General features: G+C 37.1%; 1 protein-coding gene across 36 annotated transcripts in view; it reads right to left on the bottom strand.

The window, feature by feature from the left end:
• LOC144292990 (uncharacterized) overlaps window positions 1-20018 on the bottom strand; it is a 329341-nt gene that overhangs the window by 277489 nt on the left and 31834 nt on the right. For 5 of the 36 annotated variants that reach the window (XR_013360565.1, XR_013360564.1, XR_013360481.1 and 2 more), the window contains exon 1: window positions 6415-6929. The exons of 16 other annotated variants lie outside the window; for them this stretch is intronic. The gene's annotated coding sequence lies outside the window, so the exon portion shown is untranslated. Of the gene's footprint in view, window positions 1-3456; window positions 3556-4221; window positions 4373-6414; window positions 6936-20018 lie in introns of those variants that run through there. 15 more of the 36 variants (XR_013360550.1, XR_013360541.1, XR_013360542.1 and 12 more) reach the window with 7 other exon arrangements.

Raw genomic sequence — 20018 nt, forward strand, 5'->3', positions numbered from 1 at the left:
CCCTTTGCAAGCAGCCCATTCACATTTTTGTGGAGTCCTTATTCAGTTCACTTACCTTGCCCCAGGATGCTAACAGTTTGGCAGAACAGATAAAGGATTCATAGAAATAACTATGAAATAGAGGTTTCTGACAAGATCCTACTGGATACAGATGTGGAAAAATTTTTAAAAAGTCTTTCTTGTAAGAGGTGCCATCCAAATGAGACAATGCATGACGGTCAGAATCTCTACAAGTGGAAATGAACAGTATAAGACTTCCATGACCAGGGCCAACAGTGAGTACACCCATTTCTGAGTGCTTTCAGCTATAGTTCCTGATCTTTCTCTTCTCAAGCCATGTTCACCTGCTATTGGCTGTTATTGTGCCTAACTAGTCAAACTTCAGCAGACAAAGAACCAAAGCTAAAGAAATAAATAAGCTTTCATCTGAGCCCTGTGATTGTCATCTCCACGTCAATACATTAATGGTACCTCTGAAGTTACTATTTCACAAATGCTGTTTTTCTCAAACTTAAGCTCCTGACACCCAGAGAAAGTGTCACAGAGGGGAGGGCTAGAAGAACAGCAGGAGGCAAAGTCCTGCTAGAACTCAAGCATTAAAGTTCTAGGAAAAAAAAACCTTGTTCAATAATAAACAAATCAGATGTATGGATACAATCTTCCCTGATAAATATGCAAACCAAAAATTAGTATGTAGAATCTTATGTTTGATCATACATTAAAATTGAATCCTGGTTTTAGTGGGAAACCCACTGAACCAGAAGTTTAATGATAGAGAATCTGTTGAATCCCTGTACAGAAAAATATTATTCAATTTGCTTCTTTAATTCCAAAGCATTCTTAGATTTTGAGCAACATGTATATGTAAAGTGTGACTGTTTTAAATATTTCTGTCCTTTGTTATTCGTTATGCAGTAAAGAGATTCAGCCATTAAGCAAATACTTACAGAGTATCTACCATGTATCAGACATGGGACTAACATTGATGAATGAGGGTAGATACAGGTAAAGATGCGTAAGGAGTTTCAACTATAGTCCAATATTTATAAAAGTATGGTCTGTGGGCTAGCTGCCTCTGAATCAGCTGAAATGTTATTAAAATTCAGATTGTTGGGCCCCACATCAAACCAAACGAATCAGAATCTCTGGGTAGAGCTCAGGAATACACATCTTAACAAGCTCTACAGGTGACTGTACACACTGAGTTTTAAGAATCATTACTGGGCTGAGTCCTAGGAAGACTCATTCATATCACAAACAAGTATGATACAGTAGAAAAATAGATGTCTCCATTAGATTCAGTGGTAATTATGTGCCAGAATGATCTTGTATAGTATTCTCAGTTCCGATAATTTTTACATGAGCTTTTAGAATAAAGTTTTCAAAGAAACTAATATAAAATTATAAATATTATAAAATTAATTATCACTGTTAAAGGAAGGCACAAAAGAGGATGAGACTGACTCACCAGAGTCAAGAATATTCGAAAAAATTTTTGAGTTGGGTCTTAAGTTAGAGCTTTAAGCTGGGCCAGTAGCACACTCAAGAACTCCATGAATGAAACTGCTGCTACCACTGATCCTACAAAGGGTTGGTTTCTGCCATCCACTCTAAAGCCAGCAAAATAATGCCTTGTGACCAGCCTGTTTCCTTCTACAGATCACTTATGACTCAAGGTCTTCCTTAGGGCATCAAATTCCTAACTTAAATTTAAGTTACCTATCTGGACATTAGCTATAGGAAAACTGGGGAAAGCAGCTTGTTTTTATGCTACCGTGGGAGAGGTAAAATTCACAACACAGGAAACTATCAAACATGGAGTGGATGGTCAAGAGATACTAAGCTGCCTTGATGTCATTTGTCTACCACACAGTCCATTTCCAGAACCTAGGCTTTTAGCCATTCTGCTGTCCTGTTTATGATGGTGGCCAAGGAGCCAGGGGAAAGCAACTGTCTCATTTACCAGATCTGAGTCATGCATAGAAATTAAGAGGTTTTTCTTACTCATTCTAGCTGCCATAACAAAAATACCATAAACTGGGTGCCATATAAATAACAAAAATTTATTTCTCACAGTCTGGAAGCTAATAAGTCCAAGATCAAGGCACCAGCAGATTCGGTGTCCAATTAAGAGTACACTTCATAGTACTCAGACTGTCTTTCTGCTATGTCCTCATACCGATGAGGGATCATCCTGTGGTCTCTTTTATAAGGGCACTAATCCAATGCAGCCATCATGACCTAATCACTTCCCAAAGGCCCTGCTTCCTAATACCATCACCGTGGGGATTAGGATTTAACATATGAATTTTGGAGAGACATAACCATTCAGTCCATTGCAGAGGCATCTGAAAGTGGCAGGGATGAAGATTTCACAAAGCATATTCCAAACCTCAAAGGGATTTAATGTAACTGTTTCCAAATCCTGTACCTCTACCTAAATAGTCTCAACTGGGTCCTGACACAGGAGGTAGGAATGAGAGAATATTTCCCACAGGAAGTAACTGAATCTGTTGATCTGCTGCTTCAGAAATCAACAACAATCCAACATCAAGTATGCTAGGACCCAAATCTTCATTTTCCACATGTAAATTTCAGCAGTACTCAAATGGAAAATACTAAATAATTCAACAGGTCAACCAATGTCATTACCTAAGGTTATATCTTGAAGATAACTTGGCAAGCTTATTAGGCTGCAGACCAGCTCAAATCAAAACATTGTACATGGTCCTTATTAGAGTTCTATCGAACAAGTTCTAACCATTGATTCTTATCAGTGGAATTTGTCTTCCCTGCTTGTGATATAAAAACTAGGAATTCAGGACACTGGATTGGCTCAGTCAGTTAAGTGTCTGCCTTTGCTTGCTCAGGTCATGATCTCAAGGTCCTGGGATAGAGCCTCCCATCAGGCTCTCCGCTCAGTAGGGAGCCTGCTTCTCCCTCTGCCTGCCACACCCCTGATTGTACTCATTTTCTCTCTCTCTCTCTCTCTCTCTCTCTTTCTGTCAAATAAATAAATAAAATCTTTAAAAAATAAAATTAAAATTAAAAAAATAAAAACTCAGACTTCAACAGAATGCTTGTCTAAACATTTAAAAACAAACTCTACGCAGGGTGGGATGAGTTCTCCTGGGGTTAGGTGTTGAATTCTTATAAAAATGTCAACATCTGGGATCCCTGGGTGGCGCAGCGGATTGGCCCCTGCCTTTGGCCCAGGGCGCGATCCTGGAGACCCGGGATCGAATCCCACATCAGGCTCCCGGTGCATGGAGCCTGCTTCTCCCTCTGCCTGTGTCTCTGCCTCTCTCTCTCTCTCTCTCTCTCTCTGTGTGTGTGTGTGTGTGTGTGTGTGTGTGTGTGTGTGACTATCATAAAAAAAAAAAAATTTAAAAAAAATGTCAACATCTGTAAGTTTCATAGATTATACACAGTCTTCCTCTGTGAACTTCAACATACCTCCTTCACCCTTGAGCTCACATAAACTTGTCTTGGTCAGATTACTGATATCTGAAAAGCTGCTCCTAAGGGTAGAATAACAAGAAGATACTTTGGCTCCTAGGGGGAAAAATGGATAACTCATGATCAATGTAACTAAGAATCAACCATACAATCATATAAAGAATATTTTCAACTTTTTCAACTTTTTCTAGTCCTTTAAAAAATACTGTCCAGTGTGGTATTTAATGTTCTGATGTGAAGATCCTCAAAAATAATTACTTTTTCCCATGTAGTCTTCAGACAGGCAAATACTCTTCCATTTATGACATAATAAAAAGTGAAGTAGCACGTGAAGTTTTCATTTTTGTATTATCTACTAGGGAACTTGAAGCTAAAATTAGTGCTCAACTGCAATAATTACTGTTAGCTGGTTTTTAGATATAATTAACTTTTTCCTTTATTATTTTGCTTCTATTCTTTTAATAGTGTGTTATTAATTTCAAAGGCTCAAATTCTTTTTTTCAATTTACATTTCTATTGAATTTAACATAAAAGTCACTCACTTTAAATGTAGTTTACGTTTTCACAATTGTATGTAATCATATAAACCATCACCACAATCAAGTTGTAGAATATTTCCAATCAGCCTAAAAAAATTTCCTCTCTGCAGTTGATCCCCTCCCAGCCTCAAGCAACCACTGATCCACTTTACTATAGTTTTATCTTTCCCAGAATTTCATAGGAACAGAATAATACAGAATATAATTTTATGACCTCTCTTACTTAGCATAAAGTTTTTGAAATTCATCCATGCTGTTGTATTATCAGCATTTTGTTTCTTTTTTATTGTCAGCATTTCATGGCAGGGTTATATCACAACTTCTTTATCCATTAACCAGTTAGTTGATAGATAATTGGATTGTTTCATTTGAGGCTATAAATAAATAAATGTGGCTATAAATATTCGCATATAGGCCTTTGAATGAATACATACTTTCATTTCTCTTGGGTATATTACTATGAAGTATCAATGCTAGGTCCTATGATAAGTATATGCTTACTGTCTAAGACAGCAGTCAAGCTGTTTTCAGTCAAGTTGTTTTCCAAAGTAGCTGACCCATTTTGCAATTCTACCTACAATGTATGAAGAGTTTCAGCTGCTCCAAATCTTTGTCAATACTTGAGGTTGCCAGGGTTTTAATATTAGTCTTTCTAATGAATGTGTGGTGGTATCTCATTATGATTTTAATTTGCATTTCCCTGATGACTAGTGATGTTAAGCACCTTTTCAAGTGCTTATTGGTCATATTTGCATATTCTTTTTTGGATTGTCTGTTCCAACCCTTTGCCTATTTTTTGTTAGGTTGTTGTCTTATTATTGGTCATAAGAGTTCTCTTTATATTCTGAATCCAAGCCTTTTGTCAGATATATGCTTGGCAAATATCTTCCCTCAGTCTATGGTGCCTTTTCATGGCCTCAACTGTGTCTTTCACAAAGTGGGTCTAAATTTGTATTTACAATTTTTATTTATTTTTATTTAAATATTTAGTTTTCTTTTAAGATTCATGATTTCTATATCTATTTAAGAAATCTTTGCTTAGGGCAGCCCCAGTGGCTCAGCGGTTTAGTGCTGCCTTCGGCCCAGGATGGGATCCTGGAGTCCTGGGACTGAGTCCCAAGTCGAGCTCCCTGCATGGAGCCTGCTTCTCCCTCTGCCTGTGTCTCTGCCTCTCTCTCTCTCTCTCTCTCTCATGAATAAATAAAATCTTAAAAAAGAAAAGAAAAGAAAAGAAGAAAAGAAAAGAAAAGAAAAGAGAAAAAAGAAAAAAGAAAAAGAAAAGAAAGAAAAGAAAAATCTTTGCTTAACCCAGGGTTTCCCCTATTTGGGGGGAAGGAGGAGGTTAGGAGCATTAAACTCTTAAATTTAGGTCTACAGTCCATATCAAGTTAATTTCTATATAAGGTTGAGGTGAGGGAAAAAAAATGAAAAGTTCATTTTTTCCACAGATATTTAGTTCTTCTAACACCTTTGTTGAAAAGATTGTCCTTTCCCCCACTGGATTACCTGGGCACTTTAATTGAAAATTAATTAATCTTGAGGCACCTGGGTGGCTCAGATGCTTAAGCATCTTGTCCCAGGGTTCTGGGATCAAGCCCCATATCAGGCTCCCCCCTCAGAGAGGAGCCTACTTTTCCCTCTCCTTCTACCCTTACCCCGCTTGTGCTCACTTGCTCTTTCTCATTTTCAGTCTCTCTCTCTCTCAAATAAATAAATCTTTTTAAAAAATAGAAAATCAATTAATTTTATAAAAGGGGATATATTCTAAGCTATTATCTTCCATTTCTATGTGTCTACCCGTATGTCAATACCACATGGTCTTTGTTATTGTAGTTTTGTAATAAGTCCTAAAATGAGTCCAAATACTTCATTCTTCTTTTTCAAAATCATTTTGGCCGTTCTAGGTCCCTTGCCTTTCCATAATTTTTAGAATAACCTTGTCAACTTATTTTCTTTAATAAAATTTTCATTTTGGAATAATTTTATATTTGCAGGGAAAGTGCAAAGATAATATGAAGAGTTCCCATATACTGCTCACCTAATTTGTTTCCCAGTGTTACCATCTTACATTACTGTGGTATATCTATCAAAACTAAGAAACCAACACTTGCATATTGCTATTAACTGATGGCTTTATTTGGATTTCACCAGTTTTTAAATGAGTGTCCTCTTTCTGTTCCAAGATACCATCTAGAATATCACATTGCATTTAATCATCATGTCTTCCCTTTCTCCTCTAGTCTATGATAGTTTTTAGCCTTTTCCTTGTTTTTCGTGCATGACTTTTATGGTCTTGAGGAGTACTGATTAGATATTTTGTAAAATGTCCCATAATTTGGTTTATTTGATTTTTCCTCATGATTAGACTACACTCATGGTTTTCAGAAAAAATGCCACAGGAGCTCAGTATACTCACCACATGATGTCAGGAGATATCTGCTATCCACATGGCATTACAAAGAAGATTAACCTTGAAGTCATGCAACTTCATGGGTCTCCAGGATCACGCCCTGGGCTGCAGGCGGCGCTAAACCGCTGAGCCACCGGGGCTGCCCATCTCTCTACTTATTTAAGTCTTCTTTAATCTCCTTTGCCTCCTCCAAGCATGGATTTCTCAGCAGGATCTGTCTGCCTGTCTACTCTCCTGTACGTTCAGTAGCTGCTTTTTATTATTATTATCCACATATTCCAGAGTCTATAGTTATCACCTGGTAAAGATCAATTCAATAAGATCTAAGCCACTGAAAGAAAAATCTAACATTATCTCAGATACTTTTTAAGGTACACAGGGAAAAATAATTTATATTATTATCTTTAAAATACCTAGAGAGACTAGAATCTTAATCACAATCTGTGCTACATCAACTTGCAATCTTAAAGTTTACCACCAATTCGCAGACATACAGTCTACGATCTGAAAGACAGCTTTTCTCTATGTCAAAGGAATTTGATTATATGAAATTATGACTTCATACTTAGTTAAAATTCCAAACTCTAAAAGATCAAACATGAGAGAATCATATTAAAATTTTAGTAAAATTATTCAGTGTTATCCATGATGCTGTAAAATGGGCATAATCCTATAGAGTAATAATATTTTTAATGATAATATAATTTTAACTATTTTGGAAAGCAAATGTATATGAGCCTTAAAAATATTCATAACTTTGACCAAGTAATCCCACTTCTGAGACTCTGCCCTATGGAAATAACGCTAAATAGAGTCAGAGGATAGAGTGACTCTTATGCACAAAGATTTCTATCAAAGTGTTATTTATAATGTGAAAAAAACTTGATAGTACTTAAATGTCCAATAAGAAATTAGTATATTCATAAGCCACAAGCTTTAGTAACCCTATAGAATTAAGCAAATGTGTATGTCGTATGAAGTCAACTCTTAATTTTTTTTATGTATGGAACAAAAACCTAGAAGTTAATTTAACGTATTCCTAATGATGGCTAGTAGAACTACAGATGTTTTCTTTTTCTTCTTCCTGCTTGCTCTTTTTCAATACTGAGCCAAAAAAATAATAATCTTTTTTAATCTTATAAATATTCACCTTATTCTTTAATTTTTGAACTGCAAAATTTAGAAAACTGGTTCAGCCTCTGTGCTTCATTGGTAAGGAAATTTTTGTTGTATTCCAGAGTCTATTTCTAAGGCTAAGGAAATGGCCACAGTTCACATTGGTAATATTTAATCAAAATGCTTTTTAAATTATTAGTCTCAAATAAGGTTAACTTTAATATGAATGGTCTAGAACCTGGAATATGAAAGAATTTTAAAGTTATGTTTCCAATGTCTTTTTTTTTTAAGATTTTATTTATTTATTTGAGAGAGAGAGTGAGCAAGAGAGAGAACACTAGCAAGGGGAGAAGCAGAAGCAGAAGGAGAAGCAAACTCCCCACCGGCCAGGGAGCCTGATACTGGGCTCAATTTGAGGACTCCAGGATCATGACCTAAGCTGAAGGCAGACACTTAACTGGCTGAGCCACCCAGGTGCCCCACAATGAATATTTCAAATACTGAATTTAAAAAAGTAGAATTTTATTCTAAGTACTTTTCTAGTTATGAGATTTAAGATGCCTAGTGAACCTATAAGACATTTTATTTATTTAAAGCTCCTTGTTCCCTTGTTATGGTTACTACTCTTTGTTTGTAGTTGCCCAAATAGAAATGACAAAGTACAATGTGATCTACATCAGGACTTTCTGTTATAACTAGTCCACCTTTACTGTTCAACTCTAATGAGCTAATGATACAGTACTAGCATTGCTGATTCATTATCTACTGAATCATACACTGAAAGTAATGACTTTTAACTTGGTTTTAAATATCCCAAACAATTTTGCCTGTTACCTCTCTAAATATAAAAATAAATAAATAACATTTTTAGTTTAACATTTCATACTATTGGAAGATAATCTAGATGGAATGTTTAGGGTTAGTAGAGTGTTTATCTTATCAAAAGTGGTCTGGTCTGTTTGGGTTACCGTTTGGATTCCGGCTAATCAGGTCTATTTACTAAGTTTAAGAACTTTCAACAATTAACAGTGTTCAAACAGCACCAATCTGCTATGTTATTTCAGCTGGGAAAGCAGCTATATGAACCAGTACAGCTTCCTTACTAAAAATAAATGATAGCACTTTCCACTCACTGGGGAGTTAGTTTTAGGTATGTCACACTGTCACACTGCATAACAAAACAAAAGAGTGTGAAACATCTAAATAATAAAATACCCAAAAGACATGCCATGTTTCTGGATTTAAAAAAATAATAAAGTAACTTTGCCAATAGAAACATCATTGCAGGAAGACAAAACAAATATAAAGTGAGTTTAAGAGGCAAATTATGGTCCTTTTCTATCAAGAACCATGACTTTCTTTGTTTTTAAAGACTGCTTAGTTATATTAGCAATTTTTAACACATGGTAGCTCAAATCAACAATACATTTGCTCTTCAGACTTTGACACTTCCCAAGCTGCTAGGCCTATGCTTAACCAAACAAGTACAGTAGCACAAGTGGAACATTTATGTAACACAGAAACTATAAATGTTCTTTGAGGAACAAAGAGGCCTACTCATTCTAGAAGATATGACAAAGGGATAAGAACATCAAATTTTAAAACAGATTTAAAACTCCTGAGGAGAATATACTTAGCTTATACTTGTTGTAGTCAAAAGTATCACACCACTTGTTTACTGAAAATATTCTTTCTTTTCTCTAAATAATTTTTAAAAATTCATTGATCTTTTATCTGGTGTTATACTCTATACTAAGGACTTTCATATATACTCTCATTGAATCCTTGTGATAATACTAAAAAGTGTAGATACTAACATTTATCTTCATTTTGCAGATAGAAAAACAGTCTAAAATTAAGTAATCTGCCCAAGGTCACTCAGGTAGTTCACACTGTAGTATGGTCTGAACACAGGAGGTCTAAATTTTTTTTCTTTTTTTTTTTTTTTTTTTTTACTCAGGAGGTCTAATTTAAGAGCCTGTGCTCTTACCCACTATAGGTAAATGAAAATGACACTAAAGAATTTTTAGAAGAGATATCAAAATACCTGAAATAAACATTCCTGCTAACAAAATCATAAAACATACTCTATCTGTAGCATTTCTTTTCCCACTGACAGATATTTCCAGCTCTTTCTCCCCACTACTGCCCCTTCTTCTTCTACTTTCCAGCAAACACACACACACACACACACACACACACACACACACGCCGGCAGTAGTTTTGCTGATAGTACCTGTGATACTAAAAAATAGAGCAGGAAAAAGTTAATATTCTACTTCAAAAGTGGACTGAATGGTTAAGTGAGGCCTCAGAACTGGCAAGGGTGAGGAGGGGAGGAGACACCATTATTTGAACAATCGATTGGATGTTCCCACTTGTTTGTTTACTTGAGGTAAACTCATTTACAGGTATATAGGAACATGAAAAAAGTCTCCACAGAAGAGGTGGTTCCCGGATTTCTTTCACTTTTCTGCTCAAGCCAAAAAGCCTGCTGTTTACCTAACAGAAACGAATATAAAAGGTTTTCCACAACAGAGTTTAAAAGGACATTTTTCTGCACAAAGTTAGGCCTTACTGAAGCAGACATTACAAACAGTGTTTTCCAATCTATAGAACTTTCTACAATGAAGGAAATGTTTGACATTTCTAATATCTGATACGTGGCTGTTGAGCAGTAGGAGTTAGGGACAAATTTTTAACTTCCTCTAATTTAAATATTCACATATGGCTAATGACTATCATATTAGACAAAATACCTATAGTCTTATCTCAATACCTACTATTCATTGAGTATCTCCTATGCGTTACTTACCTCTGAAGAAGGTACAATTTTGTCCCCATTTCACAGATTAGGAAACTGACAGGCAGAGAGCCTCATGGATTTAAATTCTGGATTTTATACCTACACCTGTCCCTCTCAAGGCCTGATACTTTCATTACCAGTGGTTTTTAATACCAGCAGCATATTAGATGGCAAGCTTTTAAAAAACACTCATCCTCAGGTCCCACTTCCCATAATTTATTTAATTGGTCTGGGACAGGGTCCAGGCACATACATATCATCAAAACTGCCAGTGTGTAACACCACTGGTGTGACTGAAGCCCCCTGTTACTGGACAGCCTTTTCCAAGAGGGAGCTGCAAAGAAGTTCTACCTCTACTTCTCTTAGGCATGGTTAACACTTAATGCTTAAAAAGAGTTCTCCTTCTTTATTGCATATCAGAGTAAATGACCAAGAGCAGCAACTCCTAGTTATGATACCACATAGCTGGTGTTTTGATAGAGCTGAGACCGGGACCCAGGTGTGGGTTCTATGTAAATGCTCCAGTTTCTGGAGCTGTAGAGACAGCAAATGAGCGAAGGTCAAGAAAGATCTAAAGCCCCATGCAGCAAACCAGAGGCTGCAGGTGCTGTTTGACTATTTCTAGAGGTGGGAACACTCAGCAATCCCAGTCTTGTCAACTTTTGTCCTCTCCACCCTGTTTGCCACTCTGAAAGTCCTCTGTGCAGTATTTTTCACTTAGCCATGGTTATTTCTAACAGATATAACCCCAACCTGTCACACAGCTGGTGCTTAAAATTGTTAACTGTGAAATGAATGAGTGAGGATTTTGGAATTCAAGAGGCTGGGACCACTCAGCTTCCAGACGGGTGCACATATCTGAGTATGTGTTTGATTCAAAAAATCAAGTCAAAAAGTCCCTTCAAACCAACAGTTACCAGAAAACAGGGGGATAGGAGGATAAGCCAAATTGGTGAGAGGGAGTGGGAAATACAAGCTTTCAGTTACAAAATGAGATCATGAGAATAAAAGGCACAGTGTTTTATGGTGACAGATGGTAGCTACACTTGTGGTGAACCTAACATAAGGTACAGAGATGCAGAATCACTATGTTGTCCACCTGAAACTAATGTAACTTAATGTGTCAACGATACTAAAAATAATGTTAACAAAAATAATTCTTTATTTTTTAAAAAAGAAATTCAGTGTCCAATATAAATAGAAAGGACATCGGAAATAAAGTACCTGGTATAATTATCAAAAGAGATCGGTCACCAAACAGCAACTTTTTAACAGTTAAAAAAATACTTTGTACTTTAAAATAAAAACCGGTTTTCAACAGTTAAAAAAAAAAGTTCCTTTAGAACCTTTGTACTTGCCTCAGAAAAGTGGGTAGAGAAGAAGACCTCAGTCTCCAAGACAGGATTATTTTTTGTTTCAGAGGCTAAAAGCTTGAAAGGGATGAAATAAGAAGAAATAAGAATATCGACAAAAAGTTAAACAGGAATATATACCATACCCATACATATTCCAAGAGGCCTTTCAAGCACAGGCAACCTGCATTTACCCTTGCTTGGTCTAGGAAACCACAAAATCAAGTTCTAGGGTTCAGAAAGAAAGTCAACAAAGCAAGGGCCTGAAGGAAACTGCCACAAAAATAGAAAATGCTGCTGTAAACATTACTCCTCAGACTAGCCAAGTATGTCTTTCTCTCCTACAATGAAGGAGTAAAAATAAAAATAATCTGTGTTTGAGATTATGCTCAGGAATGGTGTGTGGCTATAAAACACACTGTGGAAATCATCTCTCCATTCAGAAACTCAGCACAGCTGCTCCAATAAGGAGCCTGTGTATGTTCTGAAGCTAAATGAACTTGTGTTCTAAGAATCTGTCTTTAGAGGTAATAGCTCTGGATGCCATGAGCAAAAATCTCAAGGATGATTGTAGCAAATGGCTTCAAACAGAAACATCTAGTCTGTTGGGAAGTGCCCTTTAGAATGGAGGACTTCAATTCTCTTGAAACAAAATCACCAACCATTCTTGCTGGCCTGCTGCTTATTAAAGTAGGGAAAACGTAGGTTTTTCAAGCTACAGCTGCAGATCAAGAATTAGTTTGCACCAGTTGATTTTGCTTTAGTAATGTAAAAAGTAAACCACCCAGAGAGAGCAGAAAGAATTAACCAAGGGCATCTAGAGATGTGAAAGAAGATAATGGTAGAAAAAGCCACTTCAAATATCTCCAAATTTGAATTTCAAACCATGGTTTCTTTTGAACCTTATCTATCTGCTTCATCCTCCATCTCAACCTGCCTTTTTCTTTTCTTTCTTTCTTCCTTCCTTCCTAGTAATATAAGCCCAAGTTTTTTTTTTAATATTTTATTTATTTATTCATAAGATACACAGGCAGAGACAGAGGGAGAAGCAGGCTTCATGCAGGGAGCCTGATGTGGGACTCAATACCAGCATGATACTGGGATCACGCCCTGAGCCAAAAGCAGACTCTCAACCACTGAGCCACCCAGGCGTCCCTATATGCCCAAGTTTTAAAAATAACACAGAGGTGTGTAAAATTACATGTTAGTCTTCTAACTTCTATCTATTCTCAATCCTATTCCAAATCCCTAGAATTTTTTTTTTTAAATCATTGCCTAGCTCTTAAATGTTAAAGAAATATAATGTCCCATGGGTAGATGTCCTAAGGAAGTTTGCCTGCTTTCAAATTTTCCATCAGGAGCCAGCTGTGTAAGGAGATAGAGAATCAAAAGATGGAGGTTCTACTCCGTACTTCTTCCCAACTATGTGTGTGCCTTTGAAGAAATCTCTTTCCTCTGTGGAATTATTTTCCCTGTGTGGAATATAAGCGAAGCGAAAATACTGACTGTTGGTTCACCTCTAATTCAAACCTTCTATACCAGCACCATCTAACATAAGTGAGCTACGAGGGTGAGCCACACTGATAATTTAAAAATTTTTAGTAACTATATTAAAAAATAAGAAACAGATTAAACTAATTTTAATACTCTTTATTTATCCTAATATATCCAAATTATTAACATTTCAACATAGAATCAATATTAAAACATCAATATTTTAATATTATTATTAATGGTTTACAACCAAAAACTAAATCTTCAAATCTGGTGTGAATTTAACACAAGACATCTTAACTGAGACTAGCCATATTTCAAGGGCTCAGTAGTCACATGTCAATTAGTTGCTACTGTCTCAGGCAGCACATTTTTATACTGGCATTGGGACATTATTCCAAAAAAGCTCTATTTCAGTGTGGAACTAACTTCTACATCTCTATATTTGATCGCCTCTGTTACCAAAAAAAATTATTATTATTTGTGGCAATATCTACCAGGAACAAATTGTTAAATCTACTTAGATTACTCACTAGGTACAGTATCAGAGCTTTGATTAATATCAGTGCTGCTTCTCTATAATACCATTAGTCTTTGAGTGAATTTTTATTGTCTGGTTGAGTCCTTCTTACTGAATTTTAAATCATTACCCTGAGCTTCATAATGACTAGGATAGAATATCACTGTTAATGAACAAGTTTAATTTTTATTTAAAATCAATTAATTAACATGTAATGTATTATTAGTTTCAGAAGTAGAGTTCAGTGATTCATCAGTCTTATATAACACCCTGTGCTCATTACATCATGTGCCCTCCTTAATGCTCATCACCCAGTTACCCCATTCCCCCACATTACTCCCCTCAAGCAAACCTCACTTTGTTTCCTATGATTAAGAATCTCTTGGGATGCCTGGGGGGCTCAGTGGTTAAGCGTCCCCCTTTAGCTCAGGGTGTGATTCCAGGGTGAGTCCTGCATCAAGCTCCTTGCAGGGAGACTGCTTCTCCCTCTTCCTAGGTCTCTGCTTCTCTCTTTCTGTGTCTCAAATGATTAAATAAATAAATAAAATCTTTTTTTTTAATTTAAAAAAAGAATCTCTTATGGTTTGTCTCTCTCTCTCTCTCTCTGATTTCGTTTTATTTTTCCTTCCCTTCCACTATGATCCTGTTTTGTTTCTTAAATTCCACATGAGTGAGATCATATGGTAATTATCTTTCTCTAATTGACTTACTTCACTTAACATAATACCCAGAGTTCCATCTACATCATTGCAAATGACAAGATGTCATCTTTTTTGATGGCTGAGTAGTATTCCATTGTGTGTGTGTGTATTATATATATACCACATATACAATATATACCACATCTTCTTTTTTTTTTTAAGATATCATTTATTTATTCATGAGAAACACAGAGAGAGAGAGGCAGAGACACAGGCAGTGGGAGAAGCAGGCTCCATGCAGGGAGCCCAACGCAGAGCCTGATCCCGGGTCTCCAGGATCATGTTCTGGGCTGAAGGCAGGTGCTAAACCACTGAGCAACCCAGGCGTCCCTATACCACATCTTCTTTATCCATTCGTCAATTGATATCTGGACTCCTTCCGGAGTTTGGCTATTGTGGAATTGGTGCTTTAAGTATTGGGGTGAAAGTGCCCCTTAGGATCACTACATTTGTATCTTTGGGGTAAATACCCAGTAGTGCAATTGCTAGGTGGTAGGGTAGCTTTATTTTCAACTATTTGAGGAACCTCCATACTCTTTTCCAGAGTGGCTGCACCAGCTTGCATTCCCACCAACAATATAAGAGGGTTCCTCTTTCTCTGCATCATCACCACATCTGTTGCTTCCTAAGTTGTTCATCTTAGCCATTCTGACTGGTGTGAGGCGGTATCTATTGCAGTTTTGATATGTATTAACCTGATGCCAAGTGCTATGGAGCATTTTTTGATGTGTCGGTTGGCCATTTGTATGTCTTCTTTGGAGAAATGTCTGTCTTCTGCCCATTTCTTGACTATTTATTTTGGGGGTCTTGATTGTGATAGGCTAGACACATCTTGAGACGTGCCTCTTTGGGTTAGGTTTATTCCTAAGAATCTTAAAGACATTTTGGTGCAAATGTAACTGGGATCAATTCCTTAATTGCTCCTTCTTCTCTCTCATTGTTAGTGTAGAGAAATGCAACTGATTCCTGTGCATTGATTTTATATCTGCCACACTGCTGAATTGCTGTATGAGTTCTAGCAATTTGGGGGTGGAGTCTTGTGGGTTTTCCACATAAAGTATCATGTCATCTGCAAAGAGAGAGAGTTTGACTTCTTCTTTGTCAATTTGAATGCCTTTTATTTCTTTTTGTTGTCTGATTGCTGAGGCTAGTACTATGTTAAACAGCAGTTGTGAAAGTGACATCCCTGTCATGTTCCTGATCTTAGGGGAAAAGCTTCAGTGTTTCCCCATGAAGAAGGATATTCACTGTGGACTTTTCATAGATGGCTTTTCTGATATTGAGGTATGTTCCCTCTATCCCTACACTGTGGAGAGTTTTAATCAAGAAAGGATGCTATATTTTGTCAAATGCTTTTTCTGCAGCAAATGAGAAGGTCATATGTCCTCTCTTTTATTAACGTAGTGTATCACCTTGATTGATTTGTGATTGTTGAACCCTGCAGCCCAGGAATAAATCCCACTTGGTAGGGGTGAATAATCCTTTTCATGTACTGTTGGATCCTACTAGCTAGTATCTTGGTATTTTGGCATCCATATTTCATCAGGGACATTAGTCTGTAATTCTCCTTTTTGTTGGGGTCTTTGTCTGGTTTTGGAGTCAAGGTAATGTTGGCCTCATAGAAAGAGTTTGGGAGTTTTCCTTCCACTTCTATTTTGAAACAGCTTCAGAAAAATAGGTATTATTTCTTCTTTAAATGTTTGGTTGAATTCCCCTGGGAGCTATCCAGCCCTGGGCTTTTGTTTCTTGGGAGATTTTTGATTACTGCTTCAATTTCCTTGTTAGTTATGAGTCTGTTCCAATTTTCTATTTCTTCCTATTTCAGTAGTCTTTAAGTTTCCAGGAATGCATCCATTTCTTCCAGATTGCACAGTTTGTTGGCATATAGTTGCTCATATGTTCTTATAATCGTTTGTATTTCTTCAGTGTTGGTTGTGATCTCTCCTCTTTCATTCATAATTTTATTTGGGTCCTTTCTCTTTTCTTTTTGACAAATCTGTCCAGGGGTTTACCAATCATATTCTTTCAGAGAACAAGCTCTTAGTTTTGTTGATCTGTTCTACTGTTCTTTCGATCTCTATTTCATTGATTTCTGCTCTAATATTTATTAATTCTCTTCTCCTGCTGGGCTTAGACTTTATTTGCTGTTCTTTCCCCAGAATCTTTAGGAGTAAGGTTAGGTTGTGCATTTGAGACTTTCTTGGTTCTTGAGAAAGGCTGTATTGATATGTACTTCCTTCTTAGACCTGCCTTTGCTGCATCCCAAAGGTTTTGAGCAGTTGTGTTTTTGTTTTCATTTGTTTCCATGAATTTTTAAAATTCTTTAATTTCCTGGATGACCCATTCATTCTTTAGTAGGATGGTCTTTAATCTCCATGTATTTGAGTTCCTTCCAAATTTCCTCTTGTGATTGAGTTCAAGTTTCAAAGCACTGTAGTCTGAAAATATGCAGTGAATGATCCCAATCTTTGAATACTGCTTGAGACCTGATTTGTGACCCAGTACATGATCTGTTCTGGAAAATGCTCCATGTGCATTTGAGAAGAATTTGTATTCTGTTGCTTTAGGATGGAATACTCCAAATATATCCATATATCTGAATGCATCTGGTCCAGTGTGTCATTCAAAGCCCTTGTTTCATTGTTGATCTTCTAGTTAGATGATCTACCTCTCCATTGCAGTGAGCAGGGTGTTAAAGTTCCCTTCTATGTATTATTATCAATGTATTTAATTTTGTTATTAATTGGTTTATATAATTGGCTGCTCCCACATTGAGAGCAAAAATATTTAAAATTCTTAGATCTTGTTGGATACACCCTTTAGTTATGATATAGTGTGGTTCCTCATCTCTTATTACAGTCTTTGGTTTAAAATCTAATTTGTCTGATATACGGATTGCCACTCCAGCTTTCTTATGAAGTCCATTACCATGTTAAATCGTTTTCCACCCCCTCACTTTCCATTGGAGGTGTCTTTGGGTCTAAAGTGAGTCTTTTGCAGACAGCATATTGATGGGTCATGCTTTTTTATCCAATCTGATACTCTATGTCTTTTGATTGGGACATTTAGCCCACTTATATTCAGAGCAACTATTGAAAGATGTGAATTCAATGCCATTATTACCTGTAAGGCCAATGTTTCTGTATATTCTGGTCTACATTCGATGGGGCTCTCTCATCACTTACAAGATGCTCTTTAATATTTCTTGCAGGACTAGGTTAGTGGCCAGAAATTCTTTTAGTCTCTGTTCGTCCTGGAAGCTTTTTATCTCCTGTTTTGACAGACAGTCTTGCTGGATAGAGTATTTTTGACTGAATATTTTTCTCATTTATTACCCTGAACATATGCCAGTCCTTTCTGGCCTGCCAGATGTCTGTGAATAGGGCTTGTGCCAGTCTAATGTTTCCACCTTTGTAGGTTAAGGACCTCTTGCCCAGAGCTGCTTTCAGAATTTTCTTTTTTCTCTGAAATTTACAAGTTCCAATATTATATGTCAAGGTGTTGACCTATTTTTATTGATTTTGAAGTGAGTTCTCTTTGCCTCCTGGACTTGAATGGCTGTTTCCTTCCCCAAATTAAGTAAGTTTTCCACTATAATTTGCTCCAATATACTTCCTCCCCCTCCTTTCATCTTCTTCTGGGATCCCAATTATCCTAATATTGTTTTGCTTTACTGTATCACTTATCTCTTGAATTCTCCTCTCGAGATCCAGTAGTTCTCTTTTTCTCGGCTTCTTTATTCTCCTTCATTTGTCTTCTATATCTCTAACTCTCTTTCTGTCTCATTTATCCTAGCAGTTCAAGCCTCCATGTTTTGTTGCATCTCATTATTCCGTTTTAATTTTGACTTGATTAGATTTTAGCCTCTTACTCTCCAGAAAGGGATTCTCTAGTGTATTCCCTGCTTTTTAAGCCCAGCTATTATCTTTATAATCATTATTCTGAACTTTAGTTCCAACATCCTCCTTGTATTCATACTGATCAAGTCCCTGGCATTCAGTACTGTCCCTTGTTCTCTTTTTTTGAAATGAATTTTTCCATCTTGTCATGCTGTCCAGAGAAGAACTGATGAACAAGAAAACAAAATACTAAAATGACAATGACCCCAAAGAAATATACACTAAATCAGAAGAGACCCCCCAAAAAAAAACCCAAAAAAAAACAAAAAAATAAAAATTAAAAAAAGAGAATATAATGAGATAGGTGAACAGAACAATACACTGGATCCTGTGTGTATTTTTGCTCTGTTTGTTAGAAAACTAGGTCCCAAAATTGTAAAGAAAGAAAAACTTAAATATGTATGAAAATAAGTACAATGAAAGGATAGAATATAACTATAAGAATGAAAACTAAAATACAAAAAAAAAGAAAGAAAAATAAGAATATAAACAGGTGGAAAAAATAAGAAATCAGTTGAAAAGGAAAAAGAGAAAATATTTAAATTGAACAACTAAAGAATCATGAGGAAAATACCATTAATTCTATAGACTATTTTCCCCTAGTCCTGGATTTTTATAGTTCTGTGTGATAGGTAAACTTGATTTTAGCCAAATGTTCTTGCTGATTTTCTGGGAGAGGGGCCTGTTGTGCTGAATCTCGGGTGTCGTTGCCCCGGGCAGAATTGCAACACCCTTGCCAGGGGGCCAGGCTAAGTAATCTGCTCCGGATGGCTCTATGTGGCTTTTGTTCCCTGAAGGCTTTCTGTGCAGCTCTACAGGATGCGTGTGGAAATGAAGGCCTCCCAATCTCCAGCTCTGGAGCCAAAAGCTCAGGGCCTCAGTCCTCAGTGCGCCCTCAGGAAGAAGCAGCCAATACTCCTGTCTCCCTGGTCTCCATCCCCACTCCAAGCTCATCCAGCCTGTGATGGAGCGTTTCTATCTCAGTCCCTAAACCCCGATTCAAGTCTCCAAACCCTGCAGCCTCCAGAGGCTGCACACCAGGGTCGCTCCTCCTGGTGGAGGATGGGGGTGGGGAGGGTTCTCACTGGTTCTGCTCCTTGCTTAGCCCTTGCTCAGAGAGTGGTGGCTTGACCATGCCAAGGTCATGGTTTATGGCAACCCCGAGTGAGAGCCCACTCCTGGGCTTGCTAATTGTAGCCAAGTTCCCTGCTCAGATGGCTGGAAACTGCCACACTCAAGCACCCCCAGTGTTTCTCTGATCCTGGGGCTCCCAAGGCCATACTGTCCCACATAGGATTCTGCGCCACTTCACCACCTGAGTGCCTTTCAAGGCAGGGATGTTCCTCACTGGAGCAGACTGCTAAAAGTTCTGATTTTGTGCTGAACTGGTCTATCACTTTCTGGCAGCTGGCTTATGAGCCCCCCACCCCCACCCCACACAAGGTTTATCTTCCAATATATCAGCCTCAGATTCACTTCTCTGTACTTCCTACCTTGCAGAAAGTGGTGGTTTTCTATTTGTAGAATTGCAGCAATTCTTAGAGCTCGGTTGACTTCACAGGTGTTCAGAATGATGTGACAGCTATCTAGCTGCTGGGACCAGATGAAACTAAGGTCTCCTACTCTTCTGCCATTTTGAAACTGTCAATTAACAATCTTAAAAGTATCCTAGGCTTTTAAAAACCAGACTAAAATACTAGCTGACCTAAATGCTAGTATTTA

This window comes from Canis aureus, chromosome 2 (genome assembly GCF_053574225.1).
Source record: "Canis aureus isolate CA01 chromosome 2, VMU_Caureus_v.1.0, whole genome shotgun sequence".
Classification (NCBI taxonomy): Eukaryota; Metazoa; Chordata; class Mammalia; order Carnivora; family Canidae; genus Canis; species Canis aureus.